We start from the raw sequence: 25,563 nt of genomic DNA, 5'->3' as shown, positions 1-25,563 counted from the left end.
TCCTACGTGGGTGCTGGTTCTAGTCCCGGCTGCTCCTCTTCCGATCTGGCTCTCTGCTATGGCCTGGGAAAACAGTAGAAGATGGCCCAAGTGTTTGGACCCCTGCACCCACTTGGGAGACCTGGAAGAAGCTCCAGGCTCCTGGCTTCAGATCAGTGCAGCTCCAGCCGTTGCAGCCATCTGGAGAGTGAACCAGCGGATGGAAGACCTCTCTCTCTGTCTCTACCTCTCTCTGTAACTCTTTCAAATAAATAAAATAAATCTTAAAAAAAAAGGCAGAGAGAGAGAGAGAGAGAAAAAGAGAGAGAGATTGATTGATTCCCCATCTGCTGACGCCTGCAACAGCCCAGGCTGGGCCAGGCTGAAGCCGGGAGTCTGGAGCTCCATCCACATTTCCCACATGGGTGACAGTGGCCTCCTAACTTGAACTATCTTCCACTGCTCTGCCAGGCCATCATCAGGGAGCCTAATGGGAAACGAAGCAGTTGGGATGTGAACTGGAGCTGAATGGGAAATGGAGCAGTTGGGATGTGAACTGGAGCTGAATGGGAAATGGAGCAGTTGGGATGTGAACTGGTGGCCATATGGGGTGCCGGCATTGCAGGCTCCGGCTTCACCCACTTTGCCACAATGCTGGCCCCTGTGCTTGGGTTTTATAGGTCTGCTTTGCCTACCACCCAAACAAGTTCAATGTAGACTTTCACATATAAAAATCGGTGGTTGGGAGCCAAGCATTGTATAGCAGTTAAGCGGCCACTTGGAATGCCCACATCCAAGCATCATTTTTTCTATGCCTGAGAAGAAGTGTCCTTGGTCGTATGATTGGTATTGCATTGAAATCTCTAAATTGGTAGTAAGTACATTTTGATGATATTGATGCTTCCAATCCATGAACATGGAAGATTTTTCCATTTTTTTTCTGTCTTCTGTTTCTTTAATGCTTTGTCATTCTCATTATAGAGCTATTTGATATCCTTGGTTAAATTTATTCCAAGTTATTTAATTTTTTGCAGCTATTGTGAATGGGGTTTATCTTAGAAGTTCTTTCTCAGCCATGGCATTGTCTGTGTGTGCAAAGGCTATTGATTTTTGTGTGTTGATTTTATATGCTGTGACTTTACTAAACTCTTCTATGAGTTCCAGTAGTCTCTTAGTGGAGTCTTTTGGATACAGTCTATTAGGAGGTCTGTGCACTTCCTGTACTTAAGTGTCCCTTTCTTTCTCCAAACTGGGGAAGTTTTCTATAATTATTTCACTAAAAAGGTCTTCTAATCCATTTTCTCTATCCACAACTTTAAGAACACCTAAGTGGCCGGCGCCGCGGCTCAGTAGGCTAATCCTCCACCTAGCAGTGCTGGCACACCGGGTTCTAGTCCCGGTCGGGGCGCCAGATTCTGTCCCGGTTGCCCCTCTTCCAGGCCAGCTCTCTGCTGTGGCCAGGGAGTGCAGTGGAGGATGGCCCAAGTCTTTGGGCCCTGCACCCATGGGAGACCAGGATAAGTACCTGGCTCCTGCCATCAGATCAGCGCAGTGCGCCAGCCGCAGCACGCTGGCCACAGCAGCCATTGCAGGGTGAACCAACGGCAAAAGGAAGACCTTTCTCTCTGTCTCTCTCTCTCACTGTCCACTCTGCCTGTCAAAAAATAAAATAAAATAAAATAAAATAAAAAAACACCTAAGACCAGTATGTTGGATCATTTGATTGTATCCCATGGATCTTCAACACTGTTTTTTAGTTTTCAGTTTTCTACTTTTTTTTTTTATCTGACTGTAAAATTTCCAGAGATTTGTCTTCTAACTCAGATATTCTTTCTTCTGCCTTACCAAGTCTGCTATTAAGTCTTTCTACCTCATTTTTTAATTTGTTCTATTGATTTCTTCATTTCCAATATATCATTTTGATTTTTATTTAAACCCTATCTCATGGGAAAACTTTTCATGCATATCATGTATGAATTTCTTTAATTCATTGATTTGCTTCTGATTACTTCTAAGTAATTCTATGATCAGGTTTTTTTTAATTCTGTTTCTGGCATTTTTTCAGTCTCTTCATCTTCACATTCTAGTATTGAGTTGTTGTGTTCCAAAAAAAAGAAAAAGAAAAAAAAAAGGGTTGTTGTGTTCCTTTGGGGGCATTATGTTGTCTTCCTTATTCTTGTTTCTTGAATTTCTGTGTTTATTTTTAGGCATTTGTGAAGATACTTGTTTTTTGTTGTTTTATTTTTCCCGTGCTGGCTTTTATCCTTGGCCTATGCCTCTGTGGCTTAGTGGAGTGTATGCTGTTTCAGTGACTACCCAGAGGCATGTGCTAGTTGTGGCCTGGGAGCTCTGTTCTGTGTTCCAGGGTGAGGAGAGTGTCCAAGGTGGCACTCAAGTTAGGCATGGTAAATCTTTTTTTTTAATCAGAGGGGAAGATTTGATCAGCTCTGTTGGCTTAGTCTCACATTTGCCTCCTCTCCTCTCCAAGGAGATCATTGTCCAGGTGCTAGCCCCAGTGGGTGCAATACTCATGTGTGCTGCTCTAAGAACCACACAAAGGATCCTTGCAGTCCTCAATGTGACTTATGCAGAATTCTAATAAGCAATATTATCTGGTTTCCTAGCCCTTGTAAGACCCAGTGAAAATTAGCAAGGAATACTAGAGGCAAGAACACTGAAAACAGTAATAACAGACAGCTAGAAGCCCACAGCAAGAGGGTGTAGACACAGCAAGATATGAGAAGTCAGGAATCCTGTGGCAATCTCATTTTTCAGAACGAAGAACGTAAATAGCTCTGGAAACACCAGGATGTATATTATTTGGAGTCATCAGTAAAAGACAAATCACAGAAAGGCAGCAAATAAACAACAACCTGGGACAGCCATTCCCACCCAGAATAAGTCTGGTGCTTAAGGGCTACATTTCCTTTATAAGGAACAACCCCATTCATCCCAAGTAGTTCTGCCTCATTTGGCAGCCCTGTGTTTTTTTCTGAAGCAGCAAGGGGGTAATTAAATGACTCTACAGATACAAATGAATTTGCATAATGACAGATGTCTTTTACTTGTGTGAGAATAGAGGAGCAGCAATTTTTAAATCATGGTGTCATTCTGATCATGGGTACATGGAAATAAAAACTGACTGCTGTTGGGGCAGGTGTTGGAGTACAGCCGGTCAAGCTGTTGCTTAGGAACAACTGCAACCCAAATGGGAGTGTTAGTTCCAGTTCTGGTTATTCCACTTCAGATCCAGTTTCCTGCTAATATGTACGGGAAGGCAGCAGATGATGGCCCAAGTGCTTGGTTTCCTGCCATGCATGTGGGAGACCTGGATGGAGTTCTGGTCTCCTGTCATAAGCTGGGCCCAGTCCTGGCTGTTGCAGGCATTTGGATACTGAACCAGCAAATCAAAGATTCTCATTCATTCATTCATTCATTCTGTGTGTGTGTGTGTGTGTCTGTGTGTGCTTTTCAAATCAATAAACATTTTGTAAACCAGCATTATTAAGACAAAGTCCAATCCTGTCACTGATCTATGTGTCAAAGCAATTTTAGAGCCCACATGTGACTTACACTGCCTGACATTCAAGACACAGGCTGCTGTAACAGTCAAGCTTGGGTTGTCCCAGGCTCCTTTCTAAATTCCTTTTCATTTAAGGCATGGCAAGAATGCTTCTTTGTCCAGGAGGGATGCTCCTTCCATCAAAGTCCCATTCAGACCTTCAGATTTTGGAATGCCTTCTTGGGAGAGTGACCGAAAGGGCCCCTCTCTGAGGAGCCATCTTCCATGGAACCTAACTTAGAGAATCAGAATTGCTTGCCAACCAATTGGTTGCAAAAGATACCTGAGTGAGTTGGCTCAAACTCCACATCCATCAGATCACCACACAGGTCTGCTCCCCAACAGGGACGTCACCCTTCTGTTGCCTGCTGACAGCTTTCCCCACCCCTCTCCATTCTCATTTCGTTAGCAATGTGAGTGTTCACACCTTTTAATGTGAACATGATGGGTGTTAATGAACGTAATCCATCTGTGTAGCTCCTGTGATTATTTTCCCCAGTAAATCTAGTGGCGAGTGATGTCCAAGAGGAAAGGGGAGAGCTGTCTGGAGGCATCTGAGAAGACAAAAAGCAGGCAGGGTCAGAGTGGTCAGTGAATATGAAAGGATCAGAAACGCCCTCAACTGGTTGTGTGTGCATGCCTGGGTGTCTGGGCTGGGCACTTGTGACCCTGGGTAGTCCTGCCTACTCCAAAACACTCAGATTAGTCAAGCAAGTTTAACAAAGCAGATGGCACAGCATGTGAATTGCAGGAACACTGCTAACCTTTGCAAATGAGCAGCGTGATCTGCATGGGTAATTACGACTCTGCATCAAGAGTTACAAACTCATCCAGATTCTACCTCCCACTCTCTAGTGAATCTCCATCTGACAAGGGATTTGCTGAGAGGGGTGGGAGAAAGAGGAACATCTTTTGTCTGAAACAGAATGCTGGTCAGGAAAGAACAGATCCAAAGAATTAAATCTCTCTCCAATGAACTCAGCTTTCCTGATCTGTGCTACGTTTTTCAAATCATCTATAGTCAAGCATTGGGAAAGGAACTATAACCTCTTCTCCTGGAGGATTTGTTTTAACAGCTTCCCAATAAGGCACTGCCTTTGATTGCATTACAAGCTATTCCCAAAGAATCTGTGTTTGGGGACATTATTTACCAATGTGGACCATTTGTCAGTGAGTGGAGAGACTGATGAATTGGTGATTCACGAAGATGAGAAAATGCATTGATTAAGTTGACTTTGTGAATATGCTAGACAGCAACAATGCCTGGAAAATGCATTCTGACTTGTATATTTTATCTTGGCAAAATGTCATGGCTGTAATCCCATGGAAAAGATCATCATGTTGTGACTATTTTATATCATTATCACAAAAGTGAATTAGAGGAGCCAGTGCTGTGATGCAGCGAGGGAGGCTGCCACCTGCAGTGCCGGCAGCTCATGTAGGTGCCGGTTCGAGTCCCAACTGCTCCACTTCCTATTCAAAATCTTCATTGTGGTCTGGGAAAGCAATGGAAGATGGCCCAAGTCCTGGGGCTCATGTACCTTTGTGGGGGGCCCCGGAGCAGGCTCCTGGCTTCAGATCAGTGCAGCCCCAGCCATTGAGGCCATCTGGAGAGTGAACCAGCAGATGAAAGATCTCTCTCTATCTCTCTGCCTGTGCCTGTGCCTGTGCCTGTGCCTCTGCCTCTCTGTAGCTCTGCCTTTCAAACAAATAGAGGGAAATTTGGATAACTTTCCAACGCAAAAATAATCATGCTACCAAAGCCATGTGTGTTTTCAGTATCTCCAAGGTTCATTTCCTTGTCATCTAAGCCTGGTAAGAAAAATCAGCAAGGAGGAACTGCACCTGTGATTTTTCATATAAAGGAGCAGTCTCCTCTAATCCTGAGAAGGCAGCACATTGCCTTCATTCTCCAACTGCAGCCCTAAAGTTTTCTTCACCAAGCCAGCAGCATTTGAGGCACAGAAGATTGTGCTGACCTCCTATGGGCTGGTGTGCAATTTGCCCTGGGCTGTGTCACCAGCAGCGGGGGCTCAGGAGACCGTCGTCAGACATCACAGAATGGATAAGCGTCATCATTTGTTGGTTAGACCTTTCTGGTTGGCACTGGACATTGAATGGCAGCAGTGGTGGGTCCAGGCGTAGAGCTTGTGTGGAGGAACAGGAGGCTGTCAGTAGGCAACAGAAGAGTGACATCCTTGTCAGGGAGCAGATCTGTGTGGCGATTTGTTGGATGTGGAGTTTGAGCCGACTCTCACGCCTATCTTTCTAACTGATCAGTTAGCTGTCTACCATCCAGCATAGCTGTACCAGAGCTGGCAGTGACGGCAGAAGAGAATCAGACCTGCTGACCGCCAGTGAACCACTTTCACTCTAGACTAAGACACGTGCAGAAGTTAATACCTGGTAGAAGGTAAGCAGGGCTCATTTGGACAGTGTTAGAGTCGACTGCCCGAAAAACGTCACCAAGAGACATCTCTTATGCAAACAGCAAGGGGAAGCTTTATTGATTATCCAGCATGCTGGGGCTGTCTGACCATACATGAACAGAGCAGCCCCGAATAACCAAAGGTTAGGGTTTATAAAGGCAAAAACCGCAAAACCGGGAAGGGGAAGAGAATACACGGTTGTTAAGCGGTTGCTAAAGTCTTACAATCAGCAATTATGATCTTAAGACATAGACAAATTACATCTTCATTATTAGCCCAGGTAACCCAGGTGCAACCTTTCTACTTTTAAGCTTGAGCAATCATGCTAGGGGGTTTTTGTGTGTTGCCAAGGGTGATGTAGTGCACTGCTATTGTCCGACTATTTGAGATCATAGTTTCAGACCAGAGTCTCACGGTGGGGGGGTGCTTTCCCAGAATGCAGTCTCAAGTGCTCCAAAATGGAGTCCCTACTGCCAAGGTGCTACTCTGTCTTATTTTTTTACAGCTGTACCAGCAAGGTTTAAACCTGTAAGCTTAAGCTTAACTTTTTACACCCGCACATATACAATTTTAACTCTTCATTCCCCACTCCTTGTTGTGAGGATCTCTAATCTTAGAGATTTGTTTTTGTATCTTTTAATGTGACATATTGTTGTCTTATGACCATGTGTTTAACATTTTTAACTTGTTTCCGCACGAAGGTGATGAGTCTATTTAACACACAAGGTCCTATGGTTACAATTAGGAATAGAACAATTAAGGGTCCTGTTAGGGCTGACAGTAGAGTAGTCAGCCATGGGGACCGGCAGAACCATGACTCAAACCATCCCTGTTGAGTTTTCCTTTCCCGTTGCCATTTTTCCAGTCGTTTTTTTGAGTTTGGCCATGGAGTTTCTAACCACCCCGGTTCAGTCAGCATAAAAACAACATTTTTTCTTTAGGGCCACGCATAACCCACCCCCATGAAAATGAGATTTAACCCCCGCCTGTTCTGTAATACTGAAATGCAGATACTGGGCTGCATCTGGGAGATTGTGGAAGATTTGTCAGGCAGAAGGGGCGGGCATCTCCACCTGGCAGGTTATCAGGTAGAAGGGGGCAGGGCAGGATGCAAAGGCCAGGCTGCCCGTGAAACATTGTCAGGATGACTGAGATGTAGATGCATATGCTGGACACATTAGGCCTTTATGTCACACACACATAAGCTCATAACTGACTTTCTGCCTAATATTTTCCCCTCAAGAGGTAATACCCAAAATTCTTCTTTGGGATTATGGATGGAGTTCTGTTTTCTGTAACTTCTTCGAAGCTGGCATGTGGGCGTCGAGGGGGATTTGGGTATTTCCTCTTGCTACCTGTCTTATGGTGTGCAACAGTGGCCTTGGAAAGACTGTACTGCTCGGTCCAGAGGGCTGCTCAGGTAGTCCAGTGGAATGGGCTGGAAGTCTTGCCTGATGACCATTTGGAGTTAGCAGCTTTTAGTCTGTTAGAGACAAAACAAATAAGGGCATTAAAAACACACGGTGTAAAGAGAAGCATCTATAGTCTCAGTACAGGAGTGGAGGGGACCACTTTCCCCTGGAACTGGCAGGGAGGGCTTTTTAAGTTTAATACTATTGGATAGACTTTTAAGGCCTGGCAGGGTGTGTGAGGCCCAGACCTATCCATGGGGTGCTGTTAAGAAAATTGTTAAGAGATGCAAATCTCCTTTAAGGGAGGCACCCTGTTGACTCGCATTACATGGCTGGACTAGGAGAGTTAAATAGGAGGCTGATAGAAATAGGCAACTTACGTTTTACTGACCCTAAGCCATCCCCAGTAGCAGTGGCTGGAGCTGGAAGCTGGGCAGAGGCTGGGCAGAGCCAAAGGCTTTTTGGCTCAGGGCCACAGGGTCTGCGGTTCTGAACCAGGAGTCCTTCGACACCCAGGGCAGTTCCGTGTCCAGTGGCTGTGCTCTTGGCAGGGCCGACAGAAGGCATTTGCTGTTATGACAGCTGCTTGCCCAACGCCCTGGCTCCTTATATCAGCAACAGGTGCACAGGTTTGGGGTGCACTGGCCTTGCTGGGTCTCCTTGACGGCAGATCACGGTGTAAAGCAGCCATTGATTGGCCTGTTGCCCATCCATACATTGCTCCTGCTGCTAGCTTGCTCCTCATTCCACTGGTCTCTAATAAAGTGGACCATGGAGGCAGCCTCTATGATGCCAGTCAAGGGGGGTGCCCAACCCAACCCTGATTTTTGGAGATTTTTTAATATTAGGGTGAGCTAGAAAAATTATGGTCATGGGCAAATTCTGACACTTAGTATTTTCCTGCGAGTTAAGACTGTGCCCATGAGGAGAACTATGACCCTTTAGGTAAGATCAACTGTGGTGACCTGCTTGCATACTTTGAGGTCCTCAGTTTAACTTTTTATCTATTTTTTAGTTTGGTTTAAAAGGGGAGTTCTGCCCATTTAACGCGTACACTGAAAAATTGATCTAGTAGTTTAACCCCCCCCCCCCTTTTTTTTTTTTATGTTGTTTGGGGCCCTATACTATGGCCAGGCATTATTACAGAAAAGGTCAGTCATCCCTTAAATAAGGTCTGGGGATCAAACCGTACGTCACAGTGGAGAGTCCTGCAGAACAGTAGTAACTTCCCTTCTGGAAGAGAAAAGAGGAGAAGTGAGGCAGCAAGTTGGGTCTCTAGCCTGACTTTCTGGGCTTTTAGATTTAACTGGCAGTTTAACCAGTGTATACTGTGTAGCCTGACTTAGAGGAGAAATTGTGGCAGAGGTCTCTGCCATCCTTTGGCTTCCGGGTATTTACCGTGTAGCCTGTAGACACGAGAGCTTTCTTGGGTTTCTGGAACCCAGTTTTCTAGCATCTGCCACATAACCATAACTTAACAGAGACAGTAGAGTACACAATGGATTAACATGAATTTTATGTCTCTTGTTGTCGAATAAACCAGAAATAATAAAAAAAACCTGTATATAAGAGTTTACATAATTTAGGATTATTTAACAGAGTCAAAAAAAAAAGAGCTTACAGGACCTAACTCTAGAAATGGCAGAGTAACCGAATAAGCAGACACTGTTAAAACAGACGTTACAGTTTTTGCAGAAACAGATTTTAAGATTTATGATTTAGACCATTTTTAGATATTTACTAACATTAGTACACTTTTTTTTTTTTTTTTAAACCCCATTGTTATAACAGAAGATTAGACTTTAACTTTAGGTCAGTGTAATTTTGGCATTAGCACTTAACTCTGTAAACAATATTTTAAAATTGTAAACATTTTAAAACTTTTTATGACTTGTTTACACCTTTTGAAACTTTATACCCGTAGTTTCTTTTACATAGCCTTGAATTGTCATGTATGGACAACCTATGAGAATACATGTTAACAAACTCAAACAGTTTTTTTTTTTTTTTTTATCAAATTTGAGATGTTAAAAGTATATATATTTTCCCAAGTTTTACTTAGCACTGATGCCTAGATGTCTTAAGACACTGAGTTATTAATGAATACCACACCATTATCTGAAATAGAAGTTAAAATTACATTTTTATGTTTTTAAGTAACATGAGGATAACACCTCCTGGACAGCAAACACTAGTGTATGTTTACAACTTTGAAAAGATCTTCCTCATTAAGAGAAACAAGTTTAAAGCATATCAAAGACATGTAAAACTGAGCAAGCAAGCCACTGAGCAAACCGAAGGGTGTTTGCATTACCTCAATTTTCTGAACCAATCTGCATTGGCTTACTTTAGTTAACAACATAAAGGCTTGTATACACAGAATTTACTCTTATTTTTATAAGACCACTTTAGCTGGAAAGCAAAAACATAAATACAGTATAGGTCTGACACCATTTATAACATTTTAATATATTTTATATAATTTGAATTGACCCAAGCAGCTGTTACTTTAACAAATTTAGAGTCTCATTCTTTGAGAGTTCCAGGGATCCGACTGGAAGCCCAAAGTTGGAAGACTCGGTTTAGAATTTAAGCTGTCAGAGAGTCAAACCATTTAGCCAAAATTAGTACATTTCTGATCAGTTGGGTAATTACTTAGACATTAAAAACAGATAAACAATGTAAACAAACTTTGCGCTGTAGTTTTTCCAATCAAGACTCATAATGGCAATAGAAAAACGCGAAACCTTCAAGACAGGTGAACGCTCTCAGATGAGTCAGGGACAGCAGCACAGAAAAGAGCTGATTATCAGCATATGAACCCATTGTTTAGGTTTTTATTAGCTGCAAAGAGAATAACCCATCAGCTTGGAAAGGGTTAATGGCTTAAGGTTCTGGCTCCCTTAGGTAAGGTCAGCAGTGGTATTGAATTGGAAATTCCTCCAGGAGAGGAAAAAGAAGCAGCCCTGGGGTGGGGGCTCTGCCTAGAGATATTTGGAGTGCAGAGAAAGGCTGTGGTCCCCCATTTACAGGGAAGACTGCACACACCGGGGCCTGGCAGGACTAGCCGTGGGGTGTTGGGAACCTTCTATAATTTAACCAAAGCCAGATTAATTAGGACTACTGCAGACACTCAATTACAACAGATAGTTAACTTTAGCTCTTTTCCAGATTTAGTCCTCAGGCAATCAAAGCTTAGCAACAGTAATAGTTTACAAAAAACTTTTAAGACGCACCAGAGCTACCATAAGCTGCAAAGACGGAAAACTTTTTACCCGGTTGGAAAGGGTTAACAGGTAACAGGTAACAGCTTTTCCCCAGGTGGAGAGACCTGTGGAATTTCCCTCTCCCTTTCTCCTCGCCAGTGGTATAGGAATGGAGATGAGGAGAGCAAAAGAGTGGGGGAGGGAGCCCCCCTCCCCCCCACCCCCCCCCCCCCGGGAGGAGGAGGAAGGTAGAAAGCAATGAAGCTCCTCATGTCTGGGGGCTGAGTGGGGTTTGAAATCTCCTATCACTCAAGGTTACCCACTACCTAGTTGTCTGAGTTTACCTGGAGGGCCAATATTAGCCTCGACCGAAGCTAAGCCCTGCTCGCGTAGCAGTAGGCAGCGTGACCAGGCGTCCCTCCGAGAGAGAGACCTGGTCCTCGGGTCGCAGTCCGGCCGCCGGGAAGCCAAAGCGAGCTCAGGGGGTCTCCAGGCTCTCAGCCAACTGCCCTTCCTAATTTCCCTCCCATTCCTTACAATCCCTCTGGAGTTTCGGCCGTAGCTAAGCCGTGGCCGGGGGGACTCCGCGTTCTCGGAGAGCTGTGGGGTGCCGGACACTCAACGGTCACTTCCACAGATCCGGTCCCGCTTGAGGGAAGGAATACTGACCTCCGATGTCTTCTCAAAATCCCGGTCTGGGTGCCCTTGACGGCCAGGCAAGAGAACGGCCTCTTTCACTTGGCGAATGAGTGGTAAATGGAGAGCCCTCAGGGGGGCCAATCCACTCCGAGAGCTGGCCATTCAGAGGCACAGAAAGACTGTCACTTTACCTTCTTGACTGACAAAGAGAGGTTATGTGCCCGGTCGCTTACCTACTACCAATGATTCAAAGTTAGAGACAAAGGTGTAGACACAGTCTGGCCCATGTTAGCAGACAACACAATGTACACGAACAGACAAACAATGTAGAGAATCAGCACACAACAACCACACAAAGTGTCCGTAGAGGAACTGAGATAAACTACTGGTCACGACGATGCTGGCAATACAAACACAGACTCTGGAACCGCCTCAGAGCCCTGTGCCCATGCCGGTAATACAAATGCAAGCTCCGGAACCACTTCAGAACCTACAAATGCAGACTCCAGAACCACTTCAGAGTCACGCGACCATGCTGGCAATACAAATGCAGATTCCAAATCTACCAAACGGGAGCCATCACAGCACCCCATACAATGCTAAATGACAAGAGAATACAATCAACAAACAACAAGACAACCAACAAAGCACCTTACAACTACAAAAGACTAATAATAAGAAGGCCTTACCGGCCACCCCGTCTGTGCTGGGAATGCAGACTCCACGCCTGCCCCGTCGGAAGTATCTGGGCGTCCCCAGCCTTCCTTTGTCCTCCTGAGGCGTCCCTCAGGGCCGTAGCCTGTGGCCCCCGGGCACGTCTGCCGGCCACAGCCAGGAAGGGCTCACGCCCTGTCCCAGCAGCTACTACACCAGCACAGTTCCCAAAACCCTAGAGCGCTCACAAACTACCAAAATCCAGAATGAAGAGACACAAACCACAAATAAGCCGGCCGACAACATGAATAGGCGCCTGCACTTACCCCGAGAGATATCTGTTGGAGACGTCCGCAGGCAGCAGTCAGATCTCGCTGGGGCCTCCAAATGTTAGAGTCGACTGCCCGAAAAACGTCACCAAGAGACATCTCTTATGCAAACAGCAAGGGGAAGCTTTATTGATTATCCAGCATGCTGGGGCTGTCTGACCATACATGAACAGAGCAGCCCCGAATAACCAAAGGTTAGGGTTTATAAAGGCAAAAACCGCAAAACCGGGAAGGGGAAGAGAATACACGGTTGTTAAGCGGTTGCTAAAGTCTTACAATCAGCAATTATGATCTTAAGACATAGACAAATTACATCTTCATTATTAGCCCAGGTAACCCAGGTGCAACCTTTCTACTTTTAAGCTTGAGCAATCATGCTAGGGGGTTTTTGTGTGTTGCCAAGGGTGATGTAGTGCACTGCTATTGTCCGACTATTTGAGATCATAGTTTCAGACCAGAGTCTCACGGTGGGGGGGTGCTTTCCCAGAATGCAGTCTCAAGTGCTCCAAAATGGAGTCCCTACTGCCAAGGTGCTACTCTGTCTTATTTTTTTACAGCTGTACCAGCAAGGTTTAAACCTGTAAGCTTAAGCTTAACTTTTTACACCCGCACATATACAATTTTAACTCTTCAACAGCACTTGCAAGTTGATGCTTTTGATTATCTGCTTAGCTATTCCCAAACAATTGGTGATTAAACACACCACTTGTCAATGTAGGTATGTATCAGTGAGTAGAGAGAAGTAGGAGGTTATGTGGCTTACAGAATACATTTTCAGAGTCAGGAGAGGTCTCTGCTAGTGACAGGAGGAGAATCTGGCCAGAGGGACACAGGAAACTGACACAGCAAGCCAGAAACAAGGAGCAAGTATGGCAATGACTGGTTCACAGAACCGAGGAGGAAGGCGAGATCAGGAAGACGTAAAATCCCAGGCTAAGGAATTCGGAGACTTACTTGGTAGGCAGTGAACGGAGCACAACAGGAAAGCTAGGAAAAGTGGAAGGAGCCAGGAATTGCAATCAACATGTGTAGGGCTCAGGATAATCCAGAAAGAGAAGCCTATCAAAGCAGCAAGGAAAGGGCTCGGCTCCCTGTGGTCGTAGTGCCAGTGGGACCACCGTGCAGCCTAATGGAAGCTGGGGGCGAGGAGCAGAGCAGAGCTTCCTAAAGATTTACTTTCCTGGAGCAGAAGAGATTGTTTTTAGCCTATCCCGTCATCATGGTTGGCTTCATAAAACAAGATTATTAGTTCACAGACCTTAATTATTTCCAGTTTACAGGAAGTGATACACACACTGGTGCTGTATTCAAAATAGCTTCCCACAGTAAAGTTGGGCTCATATGCACGTTGGATCTATTTCTCCCAGAGAAGGAGCAAAGACTATTGACTTCCCAGGTCAAGGGGATTCACTCATATAACAACATGTGTCCAATGCAGTCATCACACAATGAATCTTTTTTTTTTTTTTTTTGACAGGCAGAGTGGACAGTGAGAGAGAGAGACAGAGAGAAAGGTCTTCCTTTTGCCGTTGGTTCACCCTCCAATGGCCGCCGCGGCCAGCGCGCTATGGCCGGCGCACCGCGCTGATCCGATGGCAGGAGCCAGGTGCTTTTCCTGGTCTCCATGGGGTGCAGGGCCCAAGCACCTGGGCCATCCTCCACTGCACTCCCTGGCCACAGCAGAGGGCTGGCCTGGAAGAGGGGCAACCGGGACAGAATCCGGCGCCCCGACCGGGACTAGAACCCGGTGTGCCAGCGCCGCTAGGCGGAGGATTAGCCTAGTGAGCCGTGGCGCGCACACAATGAATCTTAATACTTTCTTGACATGCTAAGAATAAACTCCCCTAGTTGTTAAATGCAGTATCTCATTCTAGGTACAATGCTCCAGAATAAGAGGAGAAAGCAAAGAGACAGAGGGAAGAAAATATATGCAATCATGTATAAACCACAATGGAATTCTAGCTGAGGTTCATCAGGAGAGCTATAAATTCTTGAAAATTGTAGAGAAGCCATCAAAAACGAAACCTGGGTAGGCACTTGGGACACCTGCATCCCATATTGGAGTCTGGGTCCAAGTCCAGCTCCACTTCTCATTCCAGCTTCCTACGAATGGTGCACCCTGGGGGCAGCAGGTGATGGCTCAAGTGCTTGAGTCCTGGCCACCCACACAGGAGACCTGGACTGAGTTCCTGGCTCTTGATTTTGGCCTGGCCCAGCCCAACTGTTGCAGGATTAACCAGAGGATGGGACCCTTCTCTCCTTTTCTCTCTCCCTGTCTGTCTCTCTCTCTCCCTTTCATACAAATAAGATTAATAAACACAAAGTAAAAAAGACTCCCTAAGCCTTATGATTTTATACCATGCTAATTTCTGCCAAACTAAATATTTCATACCTTGTGTAATTTGAGGAAAACCCAGGAAACAGATGTAATAAGAAGTACACCTGCTAAAATATGGCAGCCAAAACCTGCTAAATATGGGGTATAAAATAGAAAAACACTTCCAGATATATACAGTTATATGCTTATTTCGAACCTCTCAAGAAGGACAGTTTTGTAAATAATTTTATTATAGTTCTAAAGCTAGGTGATAAAGAAATGGATTTCTCTCAGAGTTGTACTTGGGTCTATCCCTTATAGCTGTGTCTGGGCTTAAGCAGTTAATTGGCTGCTGCAATATATTTACCTCTGCTGACATTCTTTTGAGGTTTCTACAACCTGAGTATGTATCAGCTTCTCCAACCTTCTCTCTCCTTTCCTTCTCTCAGTACCTCCATCCATGCCATTCACTCTCCCTACCCTTCCATCTCCACTGTCTTTCTCTTTTCCTAGTCTCTCTGTTCATCAAAGCCCAGGTTAAAACAGACCTCGTTCCTGAAATCTTCCCCAAAATGGGTCAAATCATTCTGATCGCTCTATGTCTGAATCTTACAAACCAAATCATTTGATACTGATAATGCCATTCTTGTTACAATCATTACAACGCCTGGTGCTTACATGCCTTCTCTCTTACCAACCTTGTCCTATAACCTCATTTTACTGGGGGGGGGGGGGAGACTGAGGTTCAGAAAGCTGAATAACTTGCCCGAAGTCACATGGGAAACAAGTGAAATAGCCATAGTTCAAGCTCAGCACCCACCGGCTTGAAAACCCATGATCCTTCCACGCCATGTGGCTCCCCTAATCACAGATTTCTGGTATTACTGTGTCACAAATCCATTCTCTGCATGATTCTAGGTAATTTTAAAATTAACCCACAGCACCTGCTTTTCCCTTTGCTGAGCCCATAAAATTGTCTGGTTAATGTGAGAGAAACCAAATTAAATCGAGTTGAGTTGAATTCAGTCTCTTACCTCAACTGCCTCTTTTTAAATCTACAAATGAGTCACCACCACCACATCGCATTTTAGTTGAGGAATTGCCTCTTCATCTGTTAGGGGTGAACTGTTTTCAATCCGCTCTACTAAAATCTAGGTAGTAGCCCTCTGTGTCTGAACTCTTGAAAAACACTAGTCTTTGTGGAGCAGAGTTTAGAGGGAACGAAGTTTTCATGGCCATTCCCCTCTCTGCTGTGCGTGGGACCTACCTTTGTCACCTGGACTATTTCTTAAGGCTAGAGGAAGAGTTAGATGCCTCTGCAGCCCCATATACTCTTCCAACTGAAGGTGCTGCATTAGAAGCATCAGACATATGCAGGAAACAGAAGAGGGTCCTAGCACACCGTGAGGATCCGCTTGTACTTCCTTGCTCCAACATCGCCTTCTCAAGCCTTCCCTGACCACTGTTTGTAAAATTGCAAATTCCACCACAGCATTCCCTGCGCCTCTCGTTCTCGTAACGCACTATGTATTTCACAACGTTGCTTGTATCCCTTCTCTCTTCCACTAGAATGTGAAGTCCATGAGAACAGGGATGGGGGACTGTTTTGTTCTGTGACATATGCCCAGCACCTGCGACAGTGCCAGACGTTCAGGAGTGCCTAATGATACTTGTCAGGTGAAGGGAATGGATTGTAAGCAGACTCTTTAAGGGTGTTGAGAAGCTATTCCCATTCTAATGAGGCAGAGAAGAAGGTTAGTATTTTGCATCACTCAGTCCTGATTTAGGCTGAAACCACAGAAAATATCTGCTATTATTGGTTGAGAATCAGCTTTTAACATGCATAGCAAATTCTGTATGCAGGCCACACTTTTTTTTAATTTTTTTTAACTTTTATTTAATGAATATAAATTTCCAAAGTACGATTTATGGATTACAATGGCTTCCCCCACATACCGTCCCTCCCACCCACTACCCTCCCCTTTCCCACTCCCTCTCCCCTTCCATTCACATCAAGATTTATTTTCGATTATCTTAATATACAGAAGATCAGCTTAGTATACATTAAGTAAGGATTTCAACAGTTTGCTCTCACACAGAAACATAAAGTGAAAAATAATAGATGATTTTTTTAAATGATGATGAAATCAGATCAGACCTATTGTCATGTTTAATCCCAGTGAGAGTCAAGTTGGGAGTTGATAATTTCTTTTTTCTTTTTTTTTTTTTTTTTTACAGAGGATCAGTTTAGTATACATTAAGTAAAGATTTCAACAGTTTGCACCCCCATAAAAACACAAAGTGAAATATATTGTTTGAGTACTCGTTATAGCATTAAATCTCAATACACAGCACATTGAGGACAGAGATCCTACATGAGGAGTAAGTGCACAGTGACTCCTGTTGTTGACTTTACCAATTGACACTCCTGTCTATGGCATCAGTAGTCTCCCTATGCTCCGGTCATGAGTTTCCAAGGCTATGGAAGCCCTCTGAGTTCTCCGATTCTTATCTTGTTTAGACAAGGTCATAGTCAAAGTGGAGGTTCTCTCCTCCCTTCAGAGAAAGGTACCTCCTTCTTTGAAGACCTGTTCTTTCCACTGGGATCTCACTCACAGAGATCTTTTGCCAGAGTGTCTTGGCTTTCCATGCCTGAAATACTCCCATGGGCTTTTCAGCCAGATCCGAATGCCTTTAGGGCTGATTCTGAGGCCAGAGTGCTATTTAGGGCATCTGCCATTCTATGAGTCTGCTGAGTATCTCACTTCCGATGTTGGATCACTCTCCCCTTTATTCCATCGGTTAGTGTTAGCAGGTACTAGACTTGTTTATGTGCTCCCTTTGACTCTTAGTCCTTTCATTATGATCAATTGTGAACTGAAATTGATCACTTGGAATAGTGAGATGGCATTGGTACATGCCACCTTGATGGGATTGAATTGGAATCCCCTGGTATGTTTTTAACTCTACCATTTGGGGCAAGTCAGCTTGAGCATGTCCCAAATTATACATCTCTTCCCTCTCTTATTCCCACTCTTATGTTTAACAGGAATCACATTTCAGTTAATTTTTAACACTTAAGAATAACTGTGTATTAATTACAGAATTAAACCAGTCATATTAAGTAGAACAGACAAAAAAAACTACTAAGAGGGATAATGTATTAAGTTGTTCATTAACAGTCAGGGCTATGCTGATCAAGTCACCGTTTCCCATAGTGTCCGTTTCACTTCAGGAGGTTTCCTTTTTGGTGTTCAGTCAGTTGTCACCGATCAGGGAGAACATATGGTATTTGTCCCTTTGGGACTGGCTTATTTCACTCAGCATGATGTGTTCCAGATTCCTCCATTTTGTTGCAAATGACTGGATTTCGTTGTTTCTTACTGCGGTATAGTATTCTAAAGAGTACATATCCCATAATTTCTTTATCCAGTCTACCGTTGATGGGCATTTAGGTCGGTTCCAGGTCTTAGCTATTGTGAATTGAGCTGCAATAAACATTAAGGTGCAGACCGTTTTTTTGTTTGCCAATTTAATTTCCTTTGGGTAAATTCCAAGGAGTGGGATGGCTGGGTTGAATGGTAGGGTTATATTCAGGTTTCTGAGGAATCTCCAGACTGACTTCCATAGTGGCTTAACCAATTTGCATTCCCACCAACAGTGGGTTAGTGTCCCTTTTTCCCCACATCCTCGCCAGCATCTGTTGTTGGTAGATTTCTGAATGTGAGCCATTTTCACCGGGGTGAGGTGAAACCTCATTGTGGTTTTGATTTGCATTTCCCTGACTACTAATGACCTTGAACATTTTTTCATGTGCCTGTTGGCCATTTGGATTTCCTCTTTTGAAAAATGTCTATTGAGGTCCTTGGCCCATCTCTTAAGTGGGTTGTTGGTTTTGTTTTTGTGGAGTTTCTTGATCTCTTTGTAGATTCTGGTTATTAACCCTTTATCTGTTGCATAGTTTGCAAATATTTTTTCCCATTCTGTCGGTTGTCTCTTCACTCTCCTGACTGTTTCTTTTGCAGTACAGAAACTTCTCAATTTGATGCAATCCCAATAGTTAATTTTGGCTTTGACTGCCTGTGCCTCCCGGGTCTTTTCCAGAAACTCTTTGCCTGTGCCAATATCTTGAAGGGTTTCTCCAATGTTCTCTAGTAACTTGATGGTGTCAGGTCGTAGATTTAGGTCTTTAATCCATGCTGAGTGGATTTTTGTGTAAGGCGTAAGGTAGGGGTCTTGCTTCATGCTTCTGCACGTGGAAATCCAGTTTTCCCAGCACCATTTATTGAATAGACTGTCCTTGCTCCAGGAATTGGTTTTAGATCCTTGATCAAATATAAGTTAGGCCACACTTTGAATAGGACCATTCTTATCAAATAAGTGGCCTTTTTTGTCTTTTGTGTGATTTTCCAGATCTTCCTTAAACACAAATTTTAAGTATATTTTCACTTCTATCGCCTCATTGCCCACTGGTAGGAATTGTTTATAAGAAAAGCCCTGTACTTTTGATGTTGTAGGAGTCCATAAAGAATACTGGTCATGGTACAACCTTCAGAAATAGGATAGGTTTACTCTGAGGTTCAGAACCCAACCAATTTTGGACTGCATTCGTGTAACGTAAGAACTGAAGTCATGGGTAGTGTGACCATTCTGTACTGAGCTGGCCTGCCTTCCTGGCAGAATGTTTCTGGAAGTGGATTGGTGAGAATGGTCCCTGTGCAAGCTACTCTCAGTTCCAGCAGCCATTCCAGTATCTAGTTAAGATTACCCAGGAGATGCTCAAAGGCTCTGACTGTCCCCTGTGTGCCTGCCTCTCTGACTCCAAACCCACAGATCAATTTCAGGACAGCAGCATGCAAACATAGAGCTTTCTAACCCAGCAAGCTGGGGGAGCCTCATGATTAGCAAATCTGCTGGAGTAGAGCAAGAGCTGATGGGTGCCTGGCCAGCAGCCTGCTCCCCTTCTCCCTCACAACACCCCAGTTTGTCTCAAAATAGGCATCTACTCTCCTCCTCACAGCCAGAGCTCCCCCAGCCCCAGGAAGCACAGAATGGAAAGCGAAAGAGACAGGTGTATGGATGGATCCCACCAAGAAGCGTACCGCCACTGGGAAGCTTCCTCTGGCCCTCTGAGAATGCCCTGGGTGGAAATGACCTCTGGTTACTCTCCTGGGACTTTCGGGCTTCTCTGTAACCCTGCCCCACCCTGAACACTCTCTATCCACCCTGCACATTACTGACTCCTGAAGAGCTTTCAAAACCCTACAGATGGCCAAGCGAACCCCTAGTCTTTCTATGGGACCAACACATCCAGCTTTCTTTTGAGTTCTCTGGGTGATGATCTCATTAGCTGATCCTGTCTGAGACACTTGGGAGAGCCTGGGGCAAGGGACTGTCTTTAGGGGGCCTTTTCTGTCACCCGTAGTGAAGCTGGATCCAGGGGCTGGCCTCTCAGCTCTGGGTCTGCTGGTTTCATTCTATGTGGCCTTCGAGGCCTGTCCTCTCCAATAGAATAGCCCCTTTTCTCCGAGATGTAATTCTTTCCCCACCAGGCCTCTTTTCATAAGGATCCACACTGCTCTCGTGCTCCTCCACTCTTGTAATGCGGGGCAAACCAACCAGCATTGCTAATCTGTGCATCTCGGGAGGATTTGAAGCGAGGGAAGCATCTGTGTAGGAGAGGAAATAAATGGAGCCAACAGAGTTAAGAGTCCTTGCAGGGTTGTGTTGATTTGTGGCTGATATGGGCTGTAGTTTTAGCATTCACTCCTGCGTAAACAGGACAGCTTCTTCCCCCACTACCTGTACTGCCGTCCAGGGACTCAGATGCGCCATGGGCTGCTTTCTGACCATCACAGCATCCAGTGGGGTGGAGACAGTATCTCCGATGGATGTTGCTCTATCCCAGTCTTCCAACAGATGACCCAAGAGGATGAAACTCTAACACCAATTAGATTTGAGGAGGCGAGGTAGCGGCTGCTGCTGTGGGCTGACCTGCATGTGCCCAACCCAGTGAAGGCTTCGTTTGAATGCTCCCCTCTCTACTTTGTTATCAGAGGGGGATCCAGCACAATACAGCGCTTGCCTATTGATTTCTTAAAAAAAATAGACCAAAATTGCTTCAGCATTCTAAACTTCAGCTTAAGTGCCTGCCAGTTCCTCCCGGTGCTTTGGCAACTGTTTGCCTGTAGGCTCCTCTTAGCATGCTCTATTTCAAACTTTCTCGCTGATTTCTTTTTCCTGTTCTCACCATGTGATTAGAGAACAAAACTGTATAGTGATATGTAACACACCATGTTGTAAATCGCCTCATTATCCTGCTGTTGCATGGACAGTTAAATCACACCCCCATATAAATAGTGACAAAGACCCATCTCTCCACTTCAAATTCCAGACACCTGTATCACAGATGCTACCACTGTCCCAAACGCAACCAGGGGAGTATGTGTCTCCTGGAACTGGTATGATAACAGATACTAACTGTGTTGGCTTTTGTTTTGCAAATTGCACCTAACTTTGGTAGAATATTTTGTATTTATTACTTCTCAAAGTCCGTGGGCATCCATTGTTCGGAAACTGAATCCACAGGGCTTCCCCTGCACTGCCTCCTGCCAGCCTTTCTCGCAGAGACCTCATTAACACCACCCGGGGTCCACACACACAGATCTTCCAATGCTAGTTCAGAGTTTAAGGGGGAAATATTTATTTGAGGACACTTGTATCTGTTTTGCAAGAGATATTGAGGGCCTTGAAAAGCTGTGAATGATGACATGGTCTCCCTTAACTGACTTCTTATCAACATCCTATGTCAGATAATGAGAAGAGAACTTCCAGAGCACAAGTGGGGCTATCGACAAAGGCCACTCGGATGAGAACACACAGAGGCTGTTTGTTCAGTCTGCTGTAGCAAGAGTGTCAGCCACCATCACGTGGGTGTGGCAGACACACTGATCCAAGCTGGGGCGTGGGAAAGCTGTGTAATGGAAACGTTGGAAGGCTCCAGGTGTGCCTTGAGCACAGCTTGTTGACAAGAGGAATCTGGAAGTGACCTACCTAGAAGCCAGGCACCCTGTGTGTGATTGGTTAGGGAAATACATTTGAGTTTCTCTGGTTGTTCCAACATTGGTGGTGAAGACAAAAATGAGGAGAGCAGTTACTGAAGTTCTGGTGGCTGGGGGCCGAGTGCAGCAGAGCGTGTGGCTTGGCATCCTGGCCTAGAGGCTGCGGGCTATGGGCCAGTGCGCTGTTGTCATGTGTGATCTGACTACTGTGCATCTGTCTGTTCATCCTCTCAGTGTTCAGTGGGCTCCTGGGACTTGGACTCCCAGGGAGCATTTTCTCAGTACCTGAGTGACAGAAGCAGCTTTGAGGTTCAAGGGGTCACATCGACCCTTGAACAGGGCTGGGTCTAAGAGATTTTACTCAAATACCCTAGGCAGCACGCCCAGGGTCACTTTTCCTAGAATGGTCCCAATCACCCACCTCTGCTACTGTATTCTCCACACGAGGCTAATTAGGGTCTCCCTGGAACTCTTGGTCTCTTCTCTGTCAGTGACAGACCTGGAACCCTGACCCTGGATGAGCCTGGATCAGGAAACCTTCCAAGCTCTTAGGACAATGGATTCTTTTTTTTGTAACTTTTATTTAATGAATATAAATTTCCAAAGTAAAGCTTATGGATTACAATGGCTTCCCCCCCCCCATAACTTCCCTCCCACCCTCAACCCTCCCCTTTCTCACTCCTTCTTCCCTTCCATTCACATCAAGATTCATATTCATTTCTCTTACATATAGAAGATCAGTTTAGTATATATTAAGTAAAGATTTCAACAGTTTGCACCCACATAGAAACACAAAATGCAAAATACTGTTTGAGTACTAGTTAAATTACAATGTACAGCACATTAAGGACAGAGATACTACATGAGGAGTAAGTGCACAGTGACTCCTGTTGTTGACTTTACAAATTGACACTCCTGTTTATGGCATCAGTAATCTCCCTATGCTCCAGTCATGAGTTGCCAAGGCTATGGAAGCCTTTTGAGTTCGCCAACTCTGATCTTATTTAGACAAGGTCATAGTCAAAGTGGAAGTTCTCTCCTTCCTTCAGAGAAAGGTACCTCCTTCTTTGATGACCCGTTCTTTCCACTGGGATCTCACTCACGGAGATCTTTCATTTAGGTAATTTTTTTTGCCACAGTGTCTTGGCTTTCCAGTATTCTCATGGGCTTTTCAGCCGGATCCGAATGCCCTAAGGGCTGATTCTGAGGCCAGAGTGCTATTTAGGACATCTGCCATTCTATGGGTCTGCTGTGTATCCCGCATCCCATGTTGGATCGTTCTCTCCCTTTTTTGTTCTATCGGTTAGTATATCAGACACTAGTCTTGTTTATGTGATCCCTTTGATTCTTAGTCCTATCATTATGATCAATTGTGAACTGAAACTGATCACTTGGAATAGTGAGATGGCATTGGTACATGCCTCCTTGATGGAATTGAATTGGAATCCCCTGGTATGTTTCTAACTCTGCTGTTTGGGGCAAGTCAGCTTGTGCATGTCCCAAATTGTACATCTCTTCCTTCTCTTATTCCCACTCTTATATTTAACAGGGATCACTTTTCAGTTAAGTTTCAACACTTAAGAATAACTGTGTATGAATTACAGAATTAAACCAATAATATTAAGTAGAACAGACAAAAAAATACTAAGAGGGAGAACATATTAAGTTGTTCATCAACAGTCAGGGCAAGGGCTGATCAAGTCACTGTTTCTCATAGTGTCCATTTCACTTTAACAGGTTTCCTTTTTGGTGATTGGTTAGTTGTCACCGATCAGGGAGAACATATGATATTTGTCCCTTTAGGACTGGCTTATTTCACTCAGCATAATGTTTTCCAGGTTCCTCCATTTTGTTGCAAATGACCGGGTTTCATTGTTTTTGACTGCTGTATAGTATTCTATAGAGTACATATCCCATAATTTCTTTATCCAGTCTACCGTTGATGGGCATTTAGGTTGATTCCAGGTCTTAGCTATTGTGAATTGAGCTGCAATAAACATTAAGGTGCAGACCGTTTTGTTTTGTTTCCCAATTTAATTTCCTTTGGGTAAATTCCAAGGAGTAGGATGGCTGGGTTGAATGGTAGGTTATATTCAGGTTTCTGAGGAATCTCCAGACTGACTTCCATAGTGGCTTAACCAATTTGCATTCCCACCAACAATGGGTTAGTGTCCCTTTTTCCCCACATCCTCGCCAGCATCTGTTGTTGGTAGATTTCTGTATGTGAGCCATTTTCACCGGGGTGAAGTGAAACCTCATTGTGGTTTTGATTTGCATTTGCCTTATTGATAGTGATTTTGAACATTTTTTCATGTGCCTGTTGGCCATTTGGATTTCCTCTTTTGAAAAATGTCTATTGAGGTCCTTGGCCCATCTCTTAAGTGGGTTGTTTGTTTTGTTGTTGTGGAGTTTCTTGATCTCTTTGTATATTCTTGTTATTAATCCTTTATCTGTAGCGTAGTTTGAAAATATTTTTTCCCATTCTGTCAGTTGCCTCTTCACTCTCCTGACTGTTTCTTTTGAAGTACAGAAACTTCTCAATTTGATGCAATCCCAATAGTTAATTTTGGCTTTGTGCCTGGGCCTCCAGGGTCTTTTCCAGGAAGTCTTTGCTGGTCCCAATATCTTGCAGGGTTTCTCCAATGCTCTCTAATAATTTGATGGTGTCGGGTCGTAGATTTAGGTCTTTAATCCATGTTGAGTGGATTTTTGTGTAAGGTGTAAGGTAGGGGTCTTGCTTCATGATTCTGCACGTGGAAATCCAGTTTTCCCAGCACCGTTTATTGAATAGACTGTCCTTACTCCAGGAATTGGTTTTAGATCCTTGATCAAATATAAGTTGGCTGTAGATGTTTGGGTTGATTTCTGGTGTTTCAATTCTGTTCCATTGGTCTATCCATCTGTTTCTGTACCAGTACCATGCTGTTTTGATAACAACTGCCCTGTAGTATATCCTGAAATCTGGTATTGTGATGCCTCCAGCTTTGTTTTTGTTGTACAAGATTGCTTTAGCTATTCGAGGTCTCCTGCGTCTCCATATGAATTTCAGCATCATTTTTTCTAGATCTGAGAAGAATGTCTTTGGTATCTTGATTGGTATTGCATTGAATCTATAAATGGCTTTGGGAGAATGGACATTTTGATGATATTGATTCTTCCAATCCATGAGCTTGGAAGATTTTTCCATTTTTTGGTATCCTCTTCTATTTCTTTCTTTAAAATTTTGTAATTCTCATCGTAGAGATCTTTGACATCCTTGGTTAAGTTTATTCCAAGGTATTTGATTGTTTTTGTAGCTATTGTGAATGGGATTGATCTTAGCAGTTCTTTCTCAGCCATGGCATTGCCTGTGTATACAAAGGCTGTTGATTTTTGTGCATTGATTTTATATCCTGTTACTTTGCCAAACTCTTCTATGAGTTCCAATAGTCTCTTAGTAGAGTTCTTTGGATCCCCTAAATAAAGAATCATATCATCTGCAAAGAGGGATAATTTGACTACTTCCTTCCCAATTTGTATTCTTTTAATTTCTATTTCTTGCCTGATGGCTCTGGCTAAAACTTCCAGAACTATGCTGAATAGCAGTGGTAAGAGTGGGCATCCCTGTCTGGTACCAGATCTCAATGGAAATGCTTCCAACTTTTCCCCATTCAATAGGATGCTGGCAATCGGTTTTTCATAAATTGCTTTGATTATATTGAGGAATGTTCCTTCCAAACCCAGTTTGCTTAGTGTTTTCATCATGAAAGTGTGATGTATTTTATTGAATGCTTTGTCTGCATCTATTGAGATAACCATATGGTTTTTCTTCTGCAGTCTGTTAATGTGGTGTATCACATTGATTGATTTGCGAACATTGAACCATCCCTGCATACCAGGGATAAATCCCACTTGGTCTGGGTGGATGGTCTATCTGATGTGTTGTTGTATTCTATTGGGGAGAATTTTATTGAGGGTTTTTGTGTCTATGTTCAT

General features: G+C 44.1%; 1 protein-coding gene and 1 long non-coding RNA gene across 3 annotated transcripts in view; one reads left to right on the top strand and one right to left on the bottom strand.

Annotated features, from left to right (window-relative positions):
- Positions 1 to 25,563, top strand: part of CNTNAP2 (contactin associated protein 2) — a 2,389,242-nt gene that overhangs the window by 2,268,966 nt on the left and 94,713 nt on the right. The window lies entirely within an intron of this gene.
- On the bottom strand, positions 6,021 to 12,846 carry LOC138849077 (uncharacterized). 2 transcript variants are annotated; one of them, XR_011387484.1, is made up of 2 exons: positions 12,208 to 12,846; positions 6,021 to 8,615 (listed from the first exon to the last, which is right to left on the bottom strand). It is a non-coding gene; the product is annotated as an uncharacterized lncRNA (long non-coding RNA). The 2 variants fall into 2 exon arrangements; XR_011387485.1 differs by lacking the exon at positions 12,208 to 12,846 and adding an exon at positions 11,461 to 12,179.

Source organism: Oryctolagus cuniculus, chromosome 3 (genome assembly GCF_964237555.1).
Source record: "Oryctolagus cuniculus chromosome 3, mOryCun1.1, whole genome shotgun sequence".
Lineage (NCBI taxonomy): Eukaryota > Metazoa > Chordata > Mammalia > Lagomorpha > Leporidae > Oryctolagus > Oryctolagus cuniculus.
Note: the sequence above shows the minus strand (reverse complement) of the source record. Positions and strands in the feature narration are given on the sequence as shown.